General features: G+C 41.7%; 1 protein-coding gene across 6 annotated transcripts in view; it reads left to right on the forward strand.

Annotated features, from left to right (window-relative positions):
- LOC147339893 (choline-phosphate cytidylyltransferase B-like) overlaps window positions 1-19,021 on the forward strand; it is a 208,226-nt gene that overhangs the window by 92,251 nt on the left and 96,954 nt on the right. Inside the window, exon 5 of one of the 6 annotated variants that reach the window (XR_015159674.1) lies at window positions 4,520-5,034. The exons of the other annotated variants lie outside the window; for them this stretch is intronic. The gene's annotated coding sequence lies outside the window, so the exon portion shown is untranslated. Of the gene's footprint in view, window positions 1-4,519; window positions 5,035-19,021 lie in introns of those variants that run through there. 6 annotated transcript variants of the gene reach the window in all.

Raw genomic sequence — 19,021 nt, forward strand, 5'->3', positions numbered from 1 at the left:
TTGGCAAAACTCTGTTAGCCTTTGACCTGCTTCGTTTTGTACTCGAAGGCCAAATTTTCCTGTTACTCCAGGTATCTCTTGAGTTCCTACTTTGCATTCCAGTCCCCTATATTGAAAAGGACATCTTTTTTGGGTGTTAGTTCTAGAAGGTCTTGTAGGTCTTCACAGAACCGTTCAACTTGAGCTTCTTCAGCATTACTGGTTGTGGCACAGACTTGGATTACTATGATATCAAACGGTTTGCCTTGGAAATGAACAGAGATTATTCTGTCATTATTGAGATTGCATCTAAGTACTGCATTTTGGACTATTTTGTTGACTACGATGGCTACTCCATTTCTTCTAAGGGATTCTTGCCCATAGTAGTAGATTTAATGGTCATCTGAGTTAAATTCACCCATTCCAGTCCATTTTAGTTCACTGATTCCTAAAATGTAGATGTTCACTCTTGCCATCTCCTGTTTGACCACTTCCGATTTGTCTTGATTCATGAATCTAACATTCCAGGTTCCTATGCAATATTGCTCTTTACGGCATCAGACTGTACTTCCATCACCAGTCACATCCACAACTGGGTGTTGTTTTTGCTTGGGCTCTGTCTCTTCATTCTTTCTGGAGTTATTTCTCCACTGATCTCCAGTAGCATGCTGGGCACCTACCAACCTGGGGAGTTCATCTTTCAGTGTCCTATCTTTTTGCCTTTCCATACTGTTCATGGGGTTCATACTGTTCATGAGGCAAGAATGCTGAAGTGGTTTGCTGTTCCCTTCTCCAGTGGACCACATTTTGTCAGAACTCTCTACCATGACTGGTCCATCTTGGGTGGCCCTACATGGCATGGCTCATAGTTTCACTGAGTTAGACAAGGCTGTGGTCCATGTGATCAGATTGATTAGTTTTCTCTGATTGTGTTTTTCATTCTGTCTGCCCTCTGACAGATAAGGATAAGAGGCTTATAGAAGCTTCCTGATGGAAGAGACTGACTGAGGGGGAAACTGGGTCTTGTTCTGATGGGCAGGGCCATGCTCAGTAAATCTTTAATCCAATTTCTATTGATGGGCGGGGCTGTGTTCCCTCCCTGTTATTTGATCTGAGGCCAAACTATTCTGGAGATTCAGTTCAGTACAGTTCAGTCGCTCAGTCGTATCCGACTCTTTGCGACCCCATGAATCGCAGCACACCAGGCCTCCCTCTCCATCACCAACTCCCGGAGTTCACCGAGATTCACGTCCATCGAGTCAGTGATGCCATCCAGCCATCTCATCCTCTGTCGTCCCGTTCTCCTCCTGCCCCCAGTCCCTCCCAGCATCAGAGTCTTTTCAAATCAGTCAACTCTTCACATGAGGTGGCCAAAGTAGTGGAGTTTCAGCTTTAGCATCATTCCTTCCAAAGAAATCCCAGGGCTAATCTCCTTCAGAATGGACAGGTTGGATCTCCTTGCAGTCCAAGGGACTCTCAAGAGTCTTCTCCAACACCACAGTTCAAAAGCATCAATTCTTCAGCGCTTAGCCTTCTTCACAGTCCAACTCTCACATCCATACATGACCACAGGAAAAACCATAGCCTTGACTAGACGGACCTTTGTCGGCAAAGTAATGTCTCTGCTTTTGAATATGCTATCTAGGTTGGTCATAACTTTCCTTCCAAGGAGTAAGCGTCTTTTAATTTCATGGCTGCAATCACCATCTGCAGTGATTTTGGAGCCCCAAAAAATAAAGTCTGACACTGTTTCCACTGTTTCCCCATCTATTTCCCATGAAGTGATGGGACCAGATGCCATGATCTTTGTTTTCTGAATGTTGAGCTTTAAGCCAACTTTTTCACTCTCCTCTTTCATTTTCATCAAGAGGCTTTTTCGTTCCTCTTCACTTTCTGCCATAAGGGTGGTGTCATCTGCATATCTGAGGTTATTGATATTTCTCCCGGCAATCTTGATTCCAGCTTGTGTTTCTTCCAGTCCAGTGTTTCTCATGATGTACTCTGCATATAAGTTAAATAAGCAGGGTGACAATATACAGCCTTGACATACTCCTTTTCCTATTTGGAACCAGTCTGTTGTTCCATGTCCAGTTCTAACTGTTGCTTCCTGACCTGCATACAGATTTCTCAAGAGGCAGGTCAGGTGGTCTGGTATTCCCATATCTTTCAGAATTTTGCACAGTTTTTTGTGATCCACACAGTCAAAGGCTTTGGCATAGTCAATAAAGCAGAAATAGATGTTTTTCTGGAACTCTCCTGCTTTTTCCATGATCCAGCAGATGCTGGCAATTTGATCTCTGGTTCCTCTGCCTTTTCTAAAACCAGCTTGAACATCAGGAAGTTCACAGTTCACGTATTGCTGAAGCCTGGCTTGGAGAATTTTGAGCATTACTTGACTAGCGTGTGAGATGAGTGCAATTGTATGGTAGTTTGAGCATTCTTTGACATTGCCTTTCTTTGGGATTGGAATGAAAACTGACCTTTTCCAGTCCTGTGGCCACTGCTGAATTTTCCAAATTTGCTGGCATATTGAGTGTAGCACTTTCACAGCATCAACTTCCAGGATTTGGAATAGCTCAACTGGAATTCCACCACCTCCACTAGCTTTGTTCGTAGTGATGCTTTCTAAGTCCCCCTTGACTTCATGTTCCAGGATGTCTGGCTCTAGGTCAGTGATCACACCATTGTGATTATCTGGGTCATGAAGATCTTTTTTGTACAGTTCTTCTGTGTATTCTTGCCATCTCTTCTTAATATCTTCTGCTTCTGTTAGGTCCATACCATTTCTGTCCTTTATCGAGCCCATCTTTGCATGAAATGTGGTTCAGTACTGCTCAATTCCTTACATTCTGTCCTGTCCCTGAAAACAAGTCCACAGACTCTTGTCACTTTAAAAGAAACAGATATGGCGTATGTCCTTGTTATCTTTCAGTGCATAACAAATCAACCTCCAAATTATTTTATATTTTTTAATATTTTATCATTTTTTGTTTGATATTACTTTGCACAGTTCGAGGAGTGTTGGAGGAGCTGACTGAGCTCAGCTGGGAAGTTCTCACTTGAGGTTTCTCATGCAGTTTTAGTGGGTGGGGTCAGAGTCAGCTCAAAGCTTTTCTTCACTCATGGGCTTTCAGGTGGAGGCTGACTGTCTACCAGGATGTCATCTGAGCTATTGTTAGAGAACAGGGCTCTAACCCTGTTGCCTGGGCTTCCTCACAGCTTAGTGGCTGAATCTCAAGGGAAAGAGTGCTGCAAGTCATGCTACGTTTTATGTTCTAGTCTTGGATGTTGTAGGTCTGATGCATTTTATTTGTTCCAAAAGAGTTGCCAAGACTGCCCAAATTCATGGGGTGCAGAAATAACTTCCATCTTTTTGAAGGAGGATCAGAAAACTTATGGACATGCATTACAGCCACCGCGGATTTAAGTAGATAAACGTAGGAAGATTTCATGTTTCCAAATGCTAGCAAGTTTTTTTTTTACTGCCATGCTCATAGCTCTTCAATCCCTGATCCTTTTGGTGGAAATACAAATGTGCATTTTCCTTTGATTTTATATAACTCACTGGGCTTTACTCACTAAATCTTCTTCTGAACCTGCTTTATGTCTTTCAAGCCCTGAAGAGGCATCCAACCTGCAGTAATTCTTATCATGTCTTTGATCAGGTTTTTCTGCCTCTAGTGTTACCCTCCTCTTCTGATACACTTCTGAGCAACACATCTGGTCATGTTTCTCTCACGATTGAAAGATCACTGTAGCTCTTTATCTCTAGTTCCTCAATATGGCACAGAAAACCTTCCATGATTGGCTCCTTACCTTTTTCTATGCCTCATCTCTCATTTTGCAGTTTCCCTTTGCACTCTAACAAAACTAAACACATTGCCTTTTTCACATCTCTGTGCCTTGACTGTGTTGATTGCCCCTCCCTAAAATGTCCATCTCTGACCTACTTGGCAGTCTCAAGCATTCTTAAGGTGCAATCACAAATGTATCCATATTCCTGAGTCCGTAGCACCCATTTGTTCAATCTGCTGGCTAGACCGGAATTGCTTTAATTTTGAAACCCTCTAAGTTCAAATCTGCTCTAATTCCATACTGTTTCCTTGGGGGAGGGTGTAATCAATACATGCACCTTTCCCTTCTGACATGAGAAGCAGCCTTGTCAGCTCCGGTGAAGAGCTCAGGAATCTCTGAGAACCCCTGATCTTCAGAGGATTGGGCATTTCTTCTCAAGAGTTGTCTCACCTCACTTTCCTTTGGTGACAGGATCCAGTCATAATCCCATTTGTGCTTCCAACTGTGAGACTATAGCCTTACAGAATTTTCTTAAATATCGACCAAAACCAAGACTTCCCTGTAGATAGATAACTTAAAAATAATTCAGCAATATAAAAGAAAAGCAGCAGTCTAAAATATAAACAGCATTACATATGTGATGCAGCATATAAAAATTTTAAAGCATAAGAACTTGGGAGAAGAAAACTATTAAAATGGCAATTTTTGATATACCATAACTTCAACTTCCCTATTGTTGTAACAGGAGTAACAGGCAAATTTGGCCTTGGAGTACAGAATGAAGCAGGACAAAGGCTAATAGAGTTTTGCCAAGAGAACGCACTGGTCATAGCAAACACCCTCTTCCAACAACACAAGAGAAGACTCTACACATGGACATCACCAGATGGTCAACACCGAAATCAGATTGATTATATTTTTTGCAGCCAAAGATGGAGAACCTCTATACAGTCAGCAAAAACAAGACCGGGAGCTGTCTGTGGCTCAGATCATGAACTCTTTATTGCCAAATTCAGATTTAAATTGAAGAAAGTAGGGAAAACCACTAGACCATTCAGGTATGACCTAAATCAAATCCCTAACGATTATACAGTGGAAGTGAGAAATAGATTTAAGGGAATAGATCTGATAGACAGAGTGCCTGAAGAACTATGGATGGAGGTTCATGACATTGTATAGGAGACAGGGATCATGACCATCCCCAAGAAAAAGAAGTGCAAAAAAGCAAAATGGCTGTCTGAGGAGGCCTTACAAATAGCTGCGAAAAGAAGAGAAGTGAAAAGCAAAGGAGAAAAGGAAAGATATAAGCATCTGAATGCAGAGTTCCAAAGAATAGCAAGGAGAGATAAGAAAGCCTTCCTCAGCGATCAATGCAAAGAAATAGAGGAAAACAATAGAATGGGAAAGACTAGATATCTTTTCAAGAAAATAAGAGATACCAAGGGAACATTTCATGCAGAGATGGGCTCGATAAAGGACAGAAATGGTATGGACCTAACAGAAGCAGAAGATATTAAGAAGAGGTGGCAAGATTACACAGAAGAACTGTACAAAAAAGATATTTATGACCCAGATAATCATGATGGTGTGATCACTTACCTAGATCCAGACATCCTGGAATGTGAAGTCAAGGGGGACTTAGGAAGCATCACTATGAACAAAGCTAGTGGAGGTGATGGAATTCCAGTTGAGCTATTTCAAATCCTGGAAGTTGATGCTGTGAAAGTGCTACACTCAATATGCCAGCAAATTTGGAAAATTCAGCAGTGGCCACAGGACTGGAAAAGGTCAGTTTTCATTCCAATCCCAAAGAAAGGCAATGCCAAAGAATGCTCGAACTACCTCACAATTGCACTCATCTCACACGCTAGTCAAGTAATGCTCAAAATTCTCCAAGTTAGGCTTCAGCAATATGTGAACCGTGAACTTCCAGATGTTCAAGCTGGGTTTGGGAAAGGCAGAGGAACCAGAGATCAAATTGCCAGCATCTGCTGGATCATGGAAAACGCAAGAGAGTTCCAGAAAAACATCTATTTCTGCTTTATTGACTATGCCAAAGCCTTTGACTGTGTGGATCACAATAAACTGTGGAAAATTCTGGAAGAGATGGGAATACCAGACCACCTGACCTGCCTCTTGAGAAACCTGTATACAGGTTAGGAAGCAACAGTTAGAACTGGACATGGAACAACAGACTGGTTCCAAATAGGAAAAGGAGTATGTCAAGGCTGTATATTGTCACCCTGCTTATTTAACTTATATGCAGAGTACATCATGAGAAACGCTGGGCTGGAGGAAGCACAAGCTGGAATCAAGATTGCCGGGAGAAATATCAGTAACCTCAGATATGCAGGTGACACCACCTTTACGGCAGAAAGTGAAGAGGAACTAAAAAGCCTCTTGATGAAAATGAAAGTGGAGAGTGAAAAAGTTGGCTTAAAGCTCAACATTCAGAAAACTAAGATCATGGCATCTGGTCCCATCACTTCATGGTATATAGATGAGGAAACAGGGGAAACAGTGTCAGACTTTATTTTTTGGGACTCCAAAATCACTGCAGATGGTGATTGCAGCCATGAAAGTATAAGACACTTACTCCTTGGAAGGAAAGTTATGACCAACCTAGATAGCATATTTAAAAGCAGAGACATTACTTTGCCAACAAAGGTCCGTCTAGTCAAGGCTATGGATTTTCCAGTAGTCATGTATAGATGTTAGAATTGGATGGTGAAGAAAGCTGAGCACTGAATTATTGATGCTTTTGAACTGTGGTGTTGGAGAAGACTCTTGAGAGTCCCTTGGACTGCAAGGAGATCCAACCTGTCCATCCTAAAGGAGATCAGTCCTGGGTGTTCATTGGAAGGACTGATGCTGAAGCTGAAACTCCAATACTTTGTCCACCTTATGCGAAGAGTTGACTGATTTGAAAAGACTCTGATGCTGGGAGGGATTGGGGGTAGAAGGAGAAGCGGACGACAGAGGATGAGATGGCTGGATGGCATCAGTGACTCGATGAACATGAGTTTGGGTGAACTCCAGGAGTTGGTGGTGGACAGGGAGGCCTGGCGTGCTGCAATTCATGGGGTCGAAAAGAGTTGGAAATGATTGAGTACTGAACTGAACTGATTGTTGGACATATCAGTAATTCCAGTTTTCCTATATCAATAACATGGAAACAAGCATCTTTATTCTCAAAAGTTGTTTTCTCTTAATCAGATTCTTTTTATGTAGATTTCCAGAAATGTAGCTATTAAGTCCAGAAATATGAGTTCTTGTAAGTTTTTTGATATATTGGACTTCCCTGGTGGCTCAGACAGCAAGGAATCTGCCTATAGTTGAGGAGACCTAGGTTCGATCCTTGAGTCGGGAAGATCCTATAGAGAAGGGAATGGCAACCCACTCCAGTATTCTTGCCTAGAGAATTCCATGGAAAGAGGAGCCTGGTTGGCTGCAGTCCATGGGGTTGCAAAGAGTCAGACATAAGTGAATCGCTAACACACTTTCTTTTGATATATTTACAAATACCCACCATTCCCAGGACTGGATGAGAGTTTGGCTTCCTTGGACCCTCACAAGCTTTGACATTTTTCTTTTAAGTTTTGGTAATTTGAAAATTTAAAAAAATCTTGCTTTAGTTTATAACTCAAGATAGTTGAGTGTTTTCCATATTTTTACGGGTGGAGGATAGATTGGAGTTTGAAAGCAAAGAGGTGGGGTTAGAAGAGATAATTGAACCTTACATATGAGAAGAATTGTGTTTCAAAAAACTGTTAAAAGTGACTATGTTGTATCCAGGTTAATTATTTTCTTCAAAAATAAACTTTATATTCTCCATGATTGTTTCAAAGATGGAAGAATTGTGCTACGTTCTGTAGATTTCAAATACACTTTCATAAATAAGACTTTATAACAGTTAAATCTTTTTCATCCGCCTTCAGATTTCTATTTAAAATATTTCTGTTCAATTTTATCCCTTGTGTTCTGAATAAGGTGGCCCACATTTATGGCATCTGATGGGTTCTACATAGCTTAATTATGAAAGAGGATGAAATTTAAATTTTCATAAGTTGGTGCCAATTAAACTATGTAAATGAATGTTTCCTGTGGTTTCTGTTGTAGACTTCATATCTTAAAATTTTTTTTGCTAACTAGGTCTGTGTATACTTACCGTGAAGGTGTCACACGGGGTATGTTGATAAAATAAACATTTGGCTTTCTTCCGTACTACCTTTTGAGATGTCTAGGAAATATACTCTTGTCCTAGAAATTAAATAAGACATCAGCTGAGCCACTTGCCATATTATCCCTCTGTCCCCAGACTTGCCATCTTGAATTTCTAGGATCTCTGGGGAAGTGATTCATTTAGTCTATATCTTAGCCACCAATCTCAGTCAACAGTTCCCCCCCCCCCCAAGATGTTTTCCTCTCTTATTTAAGTTTAATAACCTTGATTTAAATTATAAAACACATTCTTTGATCAGAGGTATTTGTGTCAGGAGATTGCCTGGGACCTACATGCAGCATCTGCTTCCCTGTCTCCTAGGAAGGTAAACATTTGTGTTCCAACTCCTGTTAGTCATTGAACCAGTTTACTGGTGAAAGTACTGTGACATTGGAAGATTTAGAACTTATCGATCAGGGAAATAATTTTATGAACAACGTATACATCTGTACTTAATGTTCATATTGTTATAAACTATCTTTTTTTCGTGGTTGTTGTTGTTTAGTCACTCTTCATGTCCAGTTCTTTGCAATCCTAAGGAATGCAGCATGCCAGGCTTCCCTGTCCTTCACCATCTCCCAGCGCTTGCTCAAACTTATGTCCACTGTATCAGTGATGCCATCCATCATCTCATCCTCTGTCATCCCCTTCTCCTCTTGCCTTCAGTCTTTCCCAGGAACAGGGTCTTTTCTAATGAGTCAGCTCTTCACATCAGGTGGCCAAAGTATTGGAGCTTCAGCATCAGCATTAGTCCTTTCAATGAATATTCAGGATTGATTTCCTTTAGGATGGACTGGTTTGATCTCCTTGCAGTCCAAGGGACTCTCAAGAGTCTTCTCTAACACCACAGTTCAAAAGCATCAATTCTTTGACACTAGGCCTTCTTTATGGTCCAACTCTCACATGGATACATGGCTACAGGAAAAACCATAGCTTTGGTGGCAAAGTAATGTCTCTGCTTTTTAATATGCTGTCTAGGTTTGTCATAGCTTTTCTTCCAAGGAGCAAACATCTTTTATTTTCATGGATGCAGTCACCGTCTGCAGTGATTTTGGAGCCCAAGAAAACAAAGTCTGTCACTGTTTCCATTTTTTCCCCATCTATTTGCCATGAAGTGATGGGACCAGATGCCATGATCTTAGTTTTCTGAATGTTGAGCTTTAAGCCATCTTTTTCACTCTTCTCTTTCACTTTCATCAAGAACCTCTTTAGTTCCTCTTCACTTTCTACCATAAGGGTGGTGTCATCTGCATATCTGAGGTTATTGATATTTCTCCTGGCAATCTTGATTCCAGCTTGTGCTTCTTCCAGCCCAGCATTTCTCATGATGTACTCTGCTGCTGCTGTCGCTTCAGTCGTGTCCAACTCTGTGTGACCCCATAGACGGCAGCCCACCAGGCTCCCTTGTCCTTGGGATTCTCTAGGCAAGAACACTGGAGTGGGTTGTCATTTCCTTCTCCAATGCATGAAAGTGAAAAGTGAAAGTGAAGTCAGTCAGTGGTTTTCTACTCTTAGCGACCCCATGGACTGCAGCCCACCAGGCTCCTCCATCCGTGGGATTTTCCAGGCAAGAGTACTGGAATGGGGTGCCATTGCCTTCTCCGCATGATGTGCTCTGCATATAAGTTAAATAAGCAGGGTGACAATATATACAGCCTTGACATATTCCTTTCCCAGTTTGGATCCAGTCCTTTGTTCCATATCCTATTCTAACTGTTGCTTCTTGACCTGCATTCAGTTTTCTCAGGAGGCAGATAAGGTGGTCTGGTATTCCCATCTCCTGAAGAATTTTCCACAGTTTGTGGTGATCCACACTCCAGTACTCTTGCCTAGAAAATCCCAGGGATGGACGAGCCTGGTGGGCTGCAGTCCATGGGGTTGCTAAGAGTCGGACACGACTAAGCGACTTCACTTTCACTTTTCACTTTCATGCATTGGAGGAGGAAATGGCAACCCACTCCAGTGTTCTTGCCTGGAGAATTCCAGGGACGGCAGGGCCTGGTGGGCTGTCGTCTATGGGGTCGCACAGAGTCGGACACGACTGAAGCGACTTAGCAGCAGCAGCAGCAGCACACAGTCAAAGTGTAGTCCGTGAATCAGAAGTAGATGTTTTTCTGGAACTCTCTTGCATTTTTGATGATCCAACGGATGTTGGCAATTTGATCTCTGGTTTCTCTGCCTTTTCTAAATCTAGCTTGAACATCTGGAAGTTCTTGTTTCACATACTGTTGAAGTCTAGCTTGGAGAATTTTGAACATTACTTTGCTGGCCTGTGAGATGAGTGCAATTGTGCAGTAGTTTGAATATTCTTTGGCATTACCTTTCTTTGAGAGTGGAATGAAAACTGACCTTTTCCAGTCCTGTGGCCACTGCTGAGTTTTCCAAATTTGCTGGCATATTGAGTGCAGCACTTTCACAGCATCATCTTTTAGGATTTGAAATAGCTCAACTGGAATTCCATCACCTCCACTAGCTTTGTTCATAGTGATGCTTCCTAAGATCCACTTGACTTTGCACTCCAGGATGTCTGGCTCTGTTTCAGTGATCACAGCATTGTGGTTATCTGGATCATGAAGATCTTTTTTGTATAGTTCTTCTACATATTCTAGCCACCTCTTCTTAATATCTTCTGCCTCTGTTAGGTCCATGCCATTTCTGTCCTTTATTGTGCCCATGTTTGCATGAATTGTTCCCTTGGTATCGCTCATTTTGTTGAAGAGATCTCTGGTCTTTCCCATTCTATTGTTTTCCTCTCTTTCTTTGCATGATTATTTAGGAAAGCTTTTTTATCTCTCCTTGCTATTCTTTAGAACTCTTCATTCAGATGGATATATGGTTCCTTTTCTCCTTTGCCTTTCACTTCTCTTCTTTATTCAGCTATTTGTAAGCCCTCCTCAGACAATCATTTTGCCTTTTTGCATTTCTTTTTATTAGGGATGGTTTTGATTACGCCTCCTGCAGTGTTATGAACCTCTGTCCATAAATATTCAGGCATTCTGTCTATTAGATCGAATCCCTTGAATCTATTTGTCACTTCTACTGTATAATCATAAGGGATTTGATTTAGGTCATACCTGAATGACCTAGTGGTTTTCCAAACTTTCTTGAACTTAAGTCTGGATTTGACAATAAGGAGTTCATGATCTGAGCCAGTCAGCTCCAGGTCTTATTTATGCTGACTGTATAGAGCTTCTCTATCTTCAGCTGCAAAGAATGTAATCAGTCTGATTTCGGTATTGACCATCTGGTGATGTTGATGTGTAGAGTTGTCTCTTATGTTGTTAGAAGAAGATGTTTGCTATGACCAGTGTGTTCTCTTGGAAAAACTTTCTTAGCCTTTGCCCTGCTTCATTTTGCACTTTAAGGCCTAACTTGCCTGTTACTTCAGGTATATCTTGACTTCCTACTTTTGCATTCCAATTCCGTATGACATTTAACTAATCATCCCCATTTCTTCATCTACTGTTACTTCCTATCTCCATACTAATGCATACATTTTGAATTACTATCCTAGTTAAATATGCCTGTCTTTTTTCTTCCCTTAGTACAAAATAATCTGTTCAGCTGCAAAGGCCAATAATGTCCACATAATGTTAGCAATAAGTTTGCCCAATGAAAGAACTATTTATTGTACTGCGGTAAATTGACTCTTGTGGGCCTTGGTTTCTTCATCTGTAAGACAGAAGTTTGCAACAGTCTAATGTTGAGCCCTGGTAGGGCATTCAGTTCACCTCTTTCTTTACCATTGAGATGACTGATGACAAACCTTCCACAGACCAAGGACATACACTCAAGTTTCTCGACTTGAGAGTCCAGGGTTTCAGGGCTTAGGTCTAATATTTCACTCGAACAGAAACTGAGTGACTTTAACCCATTTCATTTAAATGAAGGTGATAGAGTAATGAAGTGATCAAGGGGGAAGAATGTTTTTTAAAATATAATCTTATTTATTTTTGACTGTGTTGGGCCATTATTGTTGCCTGGGCTTTTCTCCAATTGCAGAGAGCAAGAGCTCCTCCCTAGTTGCAGCAGTGCACAGGCTCCAGGGCTTGCAGGCTTAAGTAGTTGTGGTACTTGGGCTCAATAATTGTGGCTCAGACTCTCAGCACAGGCTCAGTAGTTGTGGTGCACAGGCTTAGTTGCTGCACAGCATGTGGGAGCATACATTCAATCAGGGATTGAAACTGTGTCTTTTGCATTGGCAGGTGGTTTCTGTATCACTGAGCCACCAGGGAAGCCTGGGAAGAACTTTCCAGGCAGAGAAATTGTCATAAGGAAAGGCCTAAAATCAGGAAAGACATTGGTTTATTTGAAGAACTAAAAGAAAACCAATGTGATGAGTATGGAGAGTGAGGGGGATAGACAGAGAGATGAGGCTGGAGAAGTGTCCAGAAGCCATGTCATATATGACCATCTGTATCAGAGACCGGAAGCATGGAAACAGGTCAGTTACGGAGATACTGTAGTACTGGGTTGGCCAAACAGTTCATTCAGGCTTTTCTGAAAGATGGTATGAAAAGCCTGAACCAAGTATTTGGCCAACCCAGTATTCCAAGCAGAGGTGTGTTGGTCTATGGTAGATGCATTAGAGATGAAAAGAAGCATATATGTCTGCTATCCTGTATTTAGAACTTATCAGGATTTGGTCACCGTGTGAGAGGCGTTGAGAAGGGTTCACATTTTCTGGCTTAAGCAGCATGGTGGTTGGAAGTAGCATTTACTGAAATGGGGAAGAAAGGTGGGGAAGATTTTAGAAAGGACCAAGGGCTTCATCTTGAACATGATACGCCTGAGAGATGTTGTTTAGTCACTAAGTCACATCTGACTCTTTGCGACCCCATGGACTGCTTCATGTCAGGCTCCTCTGTTCTTCACTATCTCCCATAGTTTGCCCAAACTCATGTCTATATAGTTGGTGATGCCATCCAACCATTGAAGAGGCGACTTGTTGGAAAAGACCGTGATGCTGGGAAAGATTGAGGGCAGGAGGAGAAGGGGTCAAAAGAGGATGAGATGGGAGAAGATATCCAGGTTACCAGTTGCATGTATCAGACTGGTGGTTACAAAGATTTTTTCAGGAGACATAACTTTGGACATTATCTGCAAGTAGATATTTTAAATAAACTACAGGCCAATGTTTAGAAAAGAAGCCAAACTTTTCCCAAGTCTAGGGATTTGATCTTTAGAGTTCTGATAGAAAGGAAGGGCCAGGAAAGGAACTAGAAGAGCAGTTTCCAGTGAATGAGGAGGCAAACCAGAAAAGCAGGGCATCATGGAAGCAGACAAGAGTGTTTCAGGAAGGAGGAGAAGGGGTTGCTGCTGCCACTGCTGCTAAGTTGCTTCAGTCGTGTCCGACTCTGTGCGACCCCAGAGACGGCTGCCCACCAGGATCCCCCGCCCCTGGGATTCTCCAGGCAAGAACACTGGAGTGGGTTGCCATTTCCTTCTCCAATGCATGAAAGTGGAAAGTGAAAGTGAAGTCGCTCAGTCGTGTCCGACCCTCAGCGACCCCATGGACTGCAGCCTACCAGGCTCCTCCATCCATGGGATTTTCCAGGCAAGAGTACTGGAGTGGGGTGCCATTGCCTTAACAGTGTAGAATTCTCCAAAGAGGACTAAATGATAATAGTGTTAAGCTGGAATCTATATGTTGAGTCTTCTGTATTGAATCATGCGAAATTGCTATTTTTGTAGTTAAAGAATGGTCAATAGTGATCATTTTCTGGCTTTAATGTAATACATACTTGGCTTGAAAGTACATATTTTAGGGTAACATCTATTAGGTGAGAAATAATAGATGTCTGTAACCCATCTGTAACCCATCCTCCCCACCAACTTCGCTTTGTCTTTCTGTTTACCTAACTTCTCTCGGTAAATTTGTACTCACTTGGCTTTTATTCTAGAGCTTTGGGAAGCCACTGAATGATGTGAAGCAGGGAGTGACAGATCTGATGATATTTTGTTTCTTTGGACTGTAAACTAAGGGACGTATGTATGTTTTCACACACAACTCTCTGCCCAGCAAGTGGTTGATTGCAGTTTCCTTTTTATACCCCAGAGAGTTTCTTTCCTGAAAATGCAGCACAAATCCTAGTCTGAAGGTATTTGCCCTAATACTTTAAAATATTATGGGTGTTGAAGTCCTACCATACAAATGATGTGACCTCTTTGGTTTACCTGTCATGGCTTTTATCATCCAAATGGTGGCATTTGCCATTTCAGTGTAGAAATGTCTAGAGTTACCCAATCAAGGCTGGTTCCCGTTGATGTCAGCACAGACCCTGGACTAGGTGTCTGGAATCCTGGCATCTACTGCAGCATCATGAGCTAGTTCACGTGACCCCTGAGGGCTTAGGTTTCTTTATTTTTTCCCCTATTTTCATTATTTTTAAATAACTAGATTGAATAACTTCTTTTACTTTTCTTCTAGCTTTAACAGTCGATGCTCCTAATAATGATGTAATACTTCAGACAGACTATGACAGTTGTGGTTTTATTTATTTATTTTTTAATATATGTTTTGTCACTGGCCAGTACCTGGAGGCAATGTTGACACCCTTTGATTATTTACACCCACCCCCCAATATTTTTTAATGTGAGCCAGTTTTCTCAGATTGCAAGATCTCACATAAAAATTCACCTTTCTAGTCTCTTTTTTTTTTTTTTTTTAAATCAAGATCTTTGGCTGCATGGGGCTGATGTTCTTACAAGGTAGCCCTCCGCTGGATCTGAACAGCACATGCCTCCTGTTAGACAGGCATTTCACGTTCTAGTTCATGACCCTCACCATTCTGGGCTTTCTCCTACCGTGTGCACTTGCCCCCTGATTTTTCCCAGTCCTTGTAGCTCTTTGAACATGATCGACCTGGGATGACCCAAGCTAGAAAACATCTCAGTGATGAAACTTCAGTATGAGGTGAACTCTGTACAGGTGTGCAGCTCAGTTTCTCATTAATTTTTGCTGAGACTTCTGAGAGTTGGGTACATTTGATCAAAGTATAGCCTAAAAATAGACACGCCGATTCAGGGAGCAGAACTTGGCTGTGTTTAGTCACGGTTGTCACAAATGCCTCTGAGCAGTGTTTCTTCACCCTGGCCACTCGTTAGAGTTATCTGGGGAGCATTAAAAAAAATATCTACATCCAAGTTTCACCCCAGAGCAATTGGATCTGAATCTCTAGAGGAGAGGCCCAAGCATCAGTATTTTTTTTTTTAATCAGATGTGCTGATGTGCAGCCAGGATCGAGAAACACTGCCATAGAAACTGAACCCAGCAGTAAGGACTGACATCATGAGCCTAGGGAAATCCGCAGAAAGTCTGGGAATTCTCTGTGGCTGGTTTGCAGCCCGTGTGGAGTCACTAAAACCATGCCTAAGAACAACCTCTCTCCTCAGAAGCTGGGCTGCCCATCTGTCAGGGGTTTCTATCACTCCTGGTGGCATTCACAAGATGCCTCTGGCATGGGTCCCTGGGCCATGGCTCTCTCTGCCTCTGCTTAGGTGAGTGTGCAGGGTAGGAAGAGTCCTAAATGGAGTGGTGAGCTAAACAAAAGAAGGGAGAGAGGAGAGATGTTGGTGTTTTACTGATCTAAATTGTGATCTGCTTATTATGGAAAACTGTGGTTTCAATAGCTTAGCTTTTAAGATGCTTGGTGAAAGAGCACAAACAACCCAGTGGTAAAACAAAGATGAAAACATAAGAATGTGCTTCTGAGAACTGCTGCTGGTCCATTGGTTAGGATTTTGAGCTTCCAGTGCTGGGGACTCTGGTTGGATCCTTGGTCATGGAAATAAGATCCTGCAAGCCTCATGCCCCTCCTACCCGCCCCCTGCCACCCGAAAAGAAAGTGCTTCCATTTGAAGTGTTTCCTTTCTAGTGTCCCCATTAAGGCTCCTTTGATCTGGAAAGTCTGAAAAATGACTTCCTTTACCTAGTATTGTTAAACAAATAGAAGACTAGGGGGAAAGTCCAAAGTAATGCCAGACCACTGTTCCCAAAGTTCCCACAGAGAAATTATTTTTCCCAATGACCTAGGATGATAGGGTGAGAAGAAGTCCTTGCAAGAATAGCTACTCAATGACATTCTCCACGTCTACTGTGCCAGTAATGTCAGAACAATAGGCTTTGAATCCGAGCCCAATATGGAATTGAAAAATTGCAGACTTGGGGTTTATGATGAACACAACCCAGCTGGAGCATTGACTGAACAATGGCAGGAAGGTTTGGTGGAGCCAATCCGGCCGGCTGTGGTTCTGCCACAAGGGAACGATGAGTTTTAAAAGACACAGCCTAATTTCTCTCTGCAGCTGGGTGTCATTGACTAATGAAAATATATTGGCACGCTGCTCACGGGTTATTGTTCCATGTAACTGCACCTCTTAGCTGGGGATTTGTAAGCAGGCCATGATTGAAAGCAATATGACTGGGCTCGGTTATTAAAATATTCCAAATACAGCCTGCCCTATTTATTGGAAACAAAGTTTGACAAGATTATGTTGATATGAGGAGCGGATAATGAAACATCACCGTGCATAGGCACTGCCAGTGTCAACTGGGCAGAATTACAGTCCTTAAATATTTATACAGGAAAATGAAATGCAACTATTAATACTTCCAGGAAGTGATACAGCATGAGAAGAGAGAGAGACATGAGGAATAGGATCCTGGGCCACTTGTAACAGGCCAATTTATCATTTTTATAAAATGGCTGCATGTCTCATTTGCAGGAAGTCGTCAAAGAATGGGAAAAAGCATAACTACCTCTAAAGCTCTCAAAATTAAGCATGTTTAAACAAAAGTGTCCAAAAACCTGATGACTACATTTAGGTTTTAAGAAGGACTTCATTTTTAGGAGGGTTATGTCTTTTGGACTGATTTAAGCTTGAGTCCATTTCTTCAGTCATTTTAAAATGACACTTAATTAACTTGGATGATTTAATTTTGTTTTACTTTGGTATTATTTTGGGGAGAAATCTCTTAAGAGCCAATGAAGGCAGATGTCCAGACAGGCATATTCACCGTGAAAAGCAATAAAAATGGCATTAGTCTAAGAATCATATCTGGTTTTACTCCAAGGTTTGCCTCTAGTTGGACTTGGGGGGGTGGAGAGAAGGATTTGATAATACCTTAATTTTTCTCCAAGTGTTTTAGGAATGAATGCCTTAAAAAATTTATTACAATATTGCTTCTGTTTTATGCTTTGGATTTTTTGAGGCATGTGGGATCTTAATTACCTGACCAGGAACCAAACCTGCACCCCCTGCTTTGGCAGGCAAAGTCTTAATCACTGGACTGCCAGGGAAGTCCCAGGAATGCATGTCTTATAGTCAGAAATTTTACCCATTTCTGAAGTCTGATTTCTTTTGAAGTTTACATCCATTCGTATTTGAGGAACTAGCAAGGAGTGCTGTGAAGAGCTAGAACTTTCCTGAATTCTGAGGCCTTGGATTCTGCCCACTGAACCCTCTCTCTTCAGTTCTTCCGTCTCTCCCGGTAGCTCTTCCCTCACTCTGTCACGTAGGCCTCCTGCTCTTCAGGTTCTCTGCAAGTGAAAGCTGAAAGTTGTGGGATTCTCCATGGGATTCTCCAGGCAAGAATACCGGAGTGGGTTGCCATTTCCTTCTCCAGGGGATCTTCCTGACCCAGGGATCGAACCCAGGTCTCCCACATTGCAGGCAGATGCTTTAACTTCTGAGCCACCAGGGAAACCTGCTCAGGTTCTCTACCCCTCCTCTCTTCTCATTCTGCTCCTTAGTCTCTTCATTCTCTGCCCATTAGTAACCCCCTCTCCAGTGTGGGCAGCCCAGGAGTGAGTTTTGCAGGCTGGAGGTCTCCCTCCCTGCTGTTGAGTTGTAGGTTGATGGAGCAGAGTCAATTGTACTTTCCTTAAAACACTTCTCTGAAACCAAAATGAAAACCACTTCACTGATATTTAGCAGAAGACTTCAAAAAGCTGTTAAAAGCATCATATTCAATACAAAAACGCTCTGAACTATATAGTCGTAAGAAACACATTTTGTGTAAATCAATACATTTGATTAATCAGTCATTTGGCACACTGCTCATCTGCTGATTTAATTTTCAATGAATTTGTGCTAGAGTGCTAGAATGAAAACTGAACTCTTCTTTTTGTTTTTCCCCTTTTTCCATCTTCCGACAGGCTCCTTTTAAAAAAATTGTCCTCAGTTAACATTTAGTCTGTTGCTGACTTCTGGTATTGAACTGAATAAAGTATTTGGCAGGGATGTGTCTAAGATGGAAAAGGAACATAGTTTAATTGCAGTGACTTCCAGAGTATGTTCCAGACTGAGTTTTCCAAAGCCGTTTCAAGAGTTTGGTTCAAGAGCAAAGTTTGGTTCAAGAGCATTCTGAGGTTGCAAGGGGAGTTATTAAACACGGTTACCACTTGCAATTAGTTTTCTGAGTCAGGATTTTCTCAGTACCGTGAAGTAAAATAAAGAACAATTGCATGCTGAGACTGATTTGTTGGCATCCATAATTCCTGATTTCAAAAATTTCCAAAAATTTCATTTTTCCTCTTTGATGTTAGAAGTAAATGCTGCACAAAATACCCATAAATAATTTTCTACTAATAAAATGCAGCCTTTATCAGTTACATATATTGAGGTTAAGTAAGATTTGGCTCAGAGGAAAAAAAATGGCTCCATTGTTTAAAAATGTTTGAGAACTGTTGATAATATAGAGACGAGAACTCTGGACTGGGAAAGTTAAGACTCTGTTTCACATTCATACTCCACCAGTGATGGGCTCAGTGACCTTGAGAAAATCATTTAAAATTTGGGGGCTTTAGTTTAAACCTATGAAATGAAATGAGAGAACTGAATTCTGTCCTTTTGAAAGAACAAGAAAACAAACAAAAATAACCAATGTGAGGATTAAGAACCCCCAGAGATACTTGGATGCTTAAAAAGGTCGGCGCAGGGAGTTTCCCTGGTGGTCTAGTGGTTGGGACTTTGCCTTTCAGTTCAGGGGGTGCAGGTTTGATCCCTGGTCAGGGAGCTAAG

The sequence above is a fragment of the Bos grunniens genome, chromosome X (assembly GCF_055505025.1).
Source record: "Bos grunniens cultivar Pamir isolate PY7600 chromosome X, Bosgru_T2T1.0, whole genome shotgun sequence".
In the NCBI taxonomy this organism is placed as follows: Eukaryota; Metazoa; Chordata; class Mammalia; order Artiodactyla; family Bovidae; genus Bos; species Bos grunniens.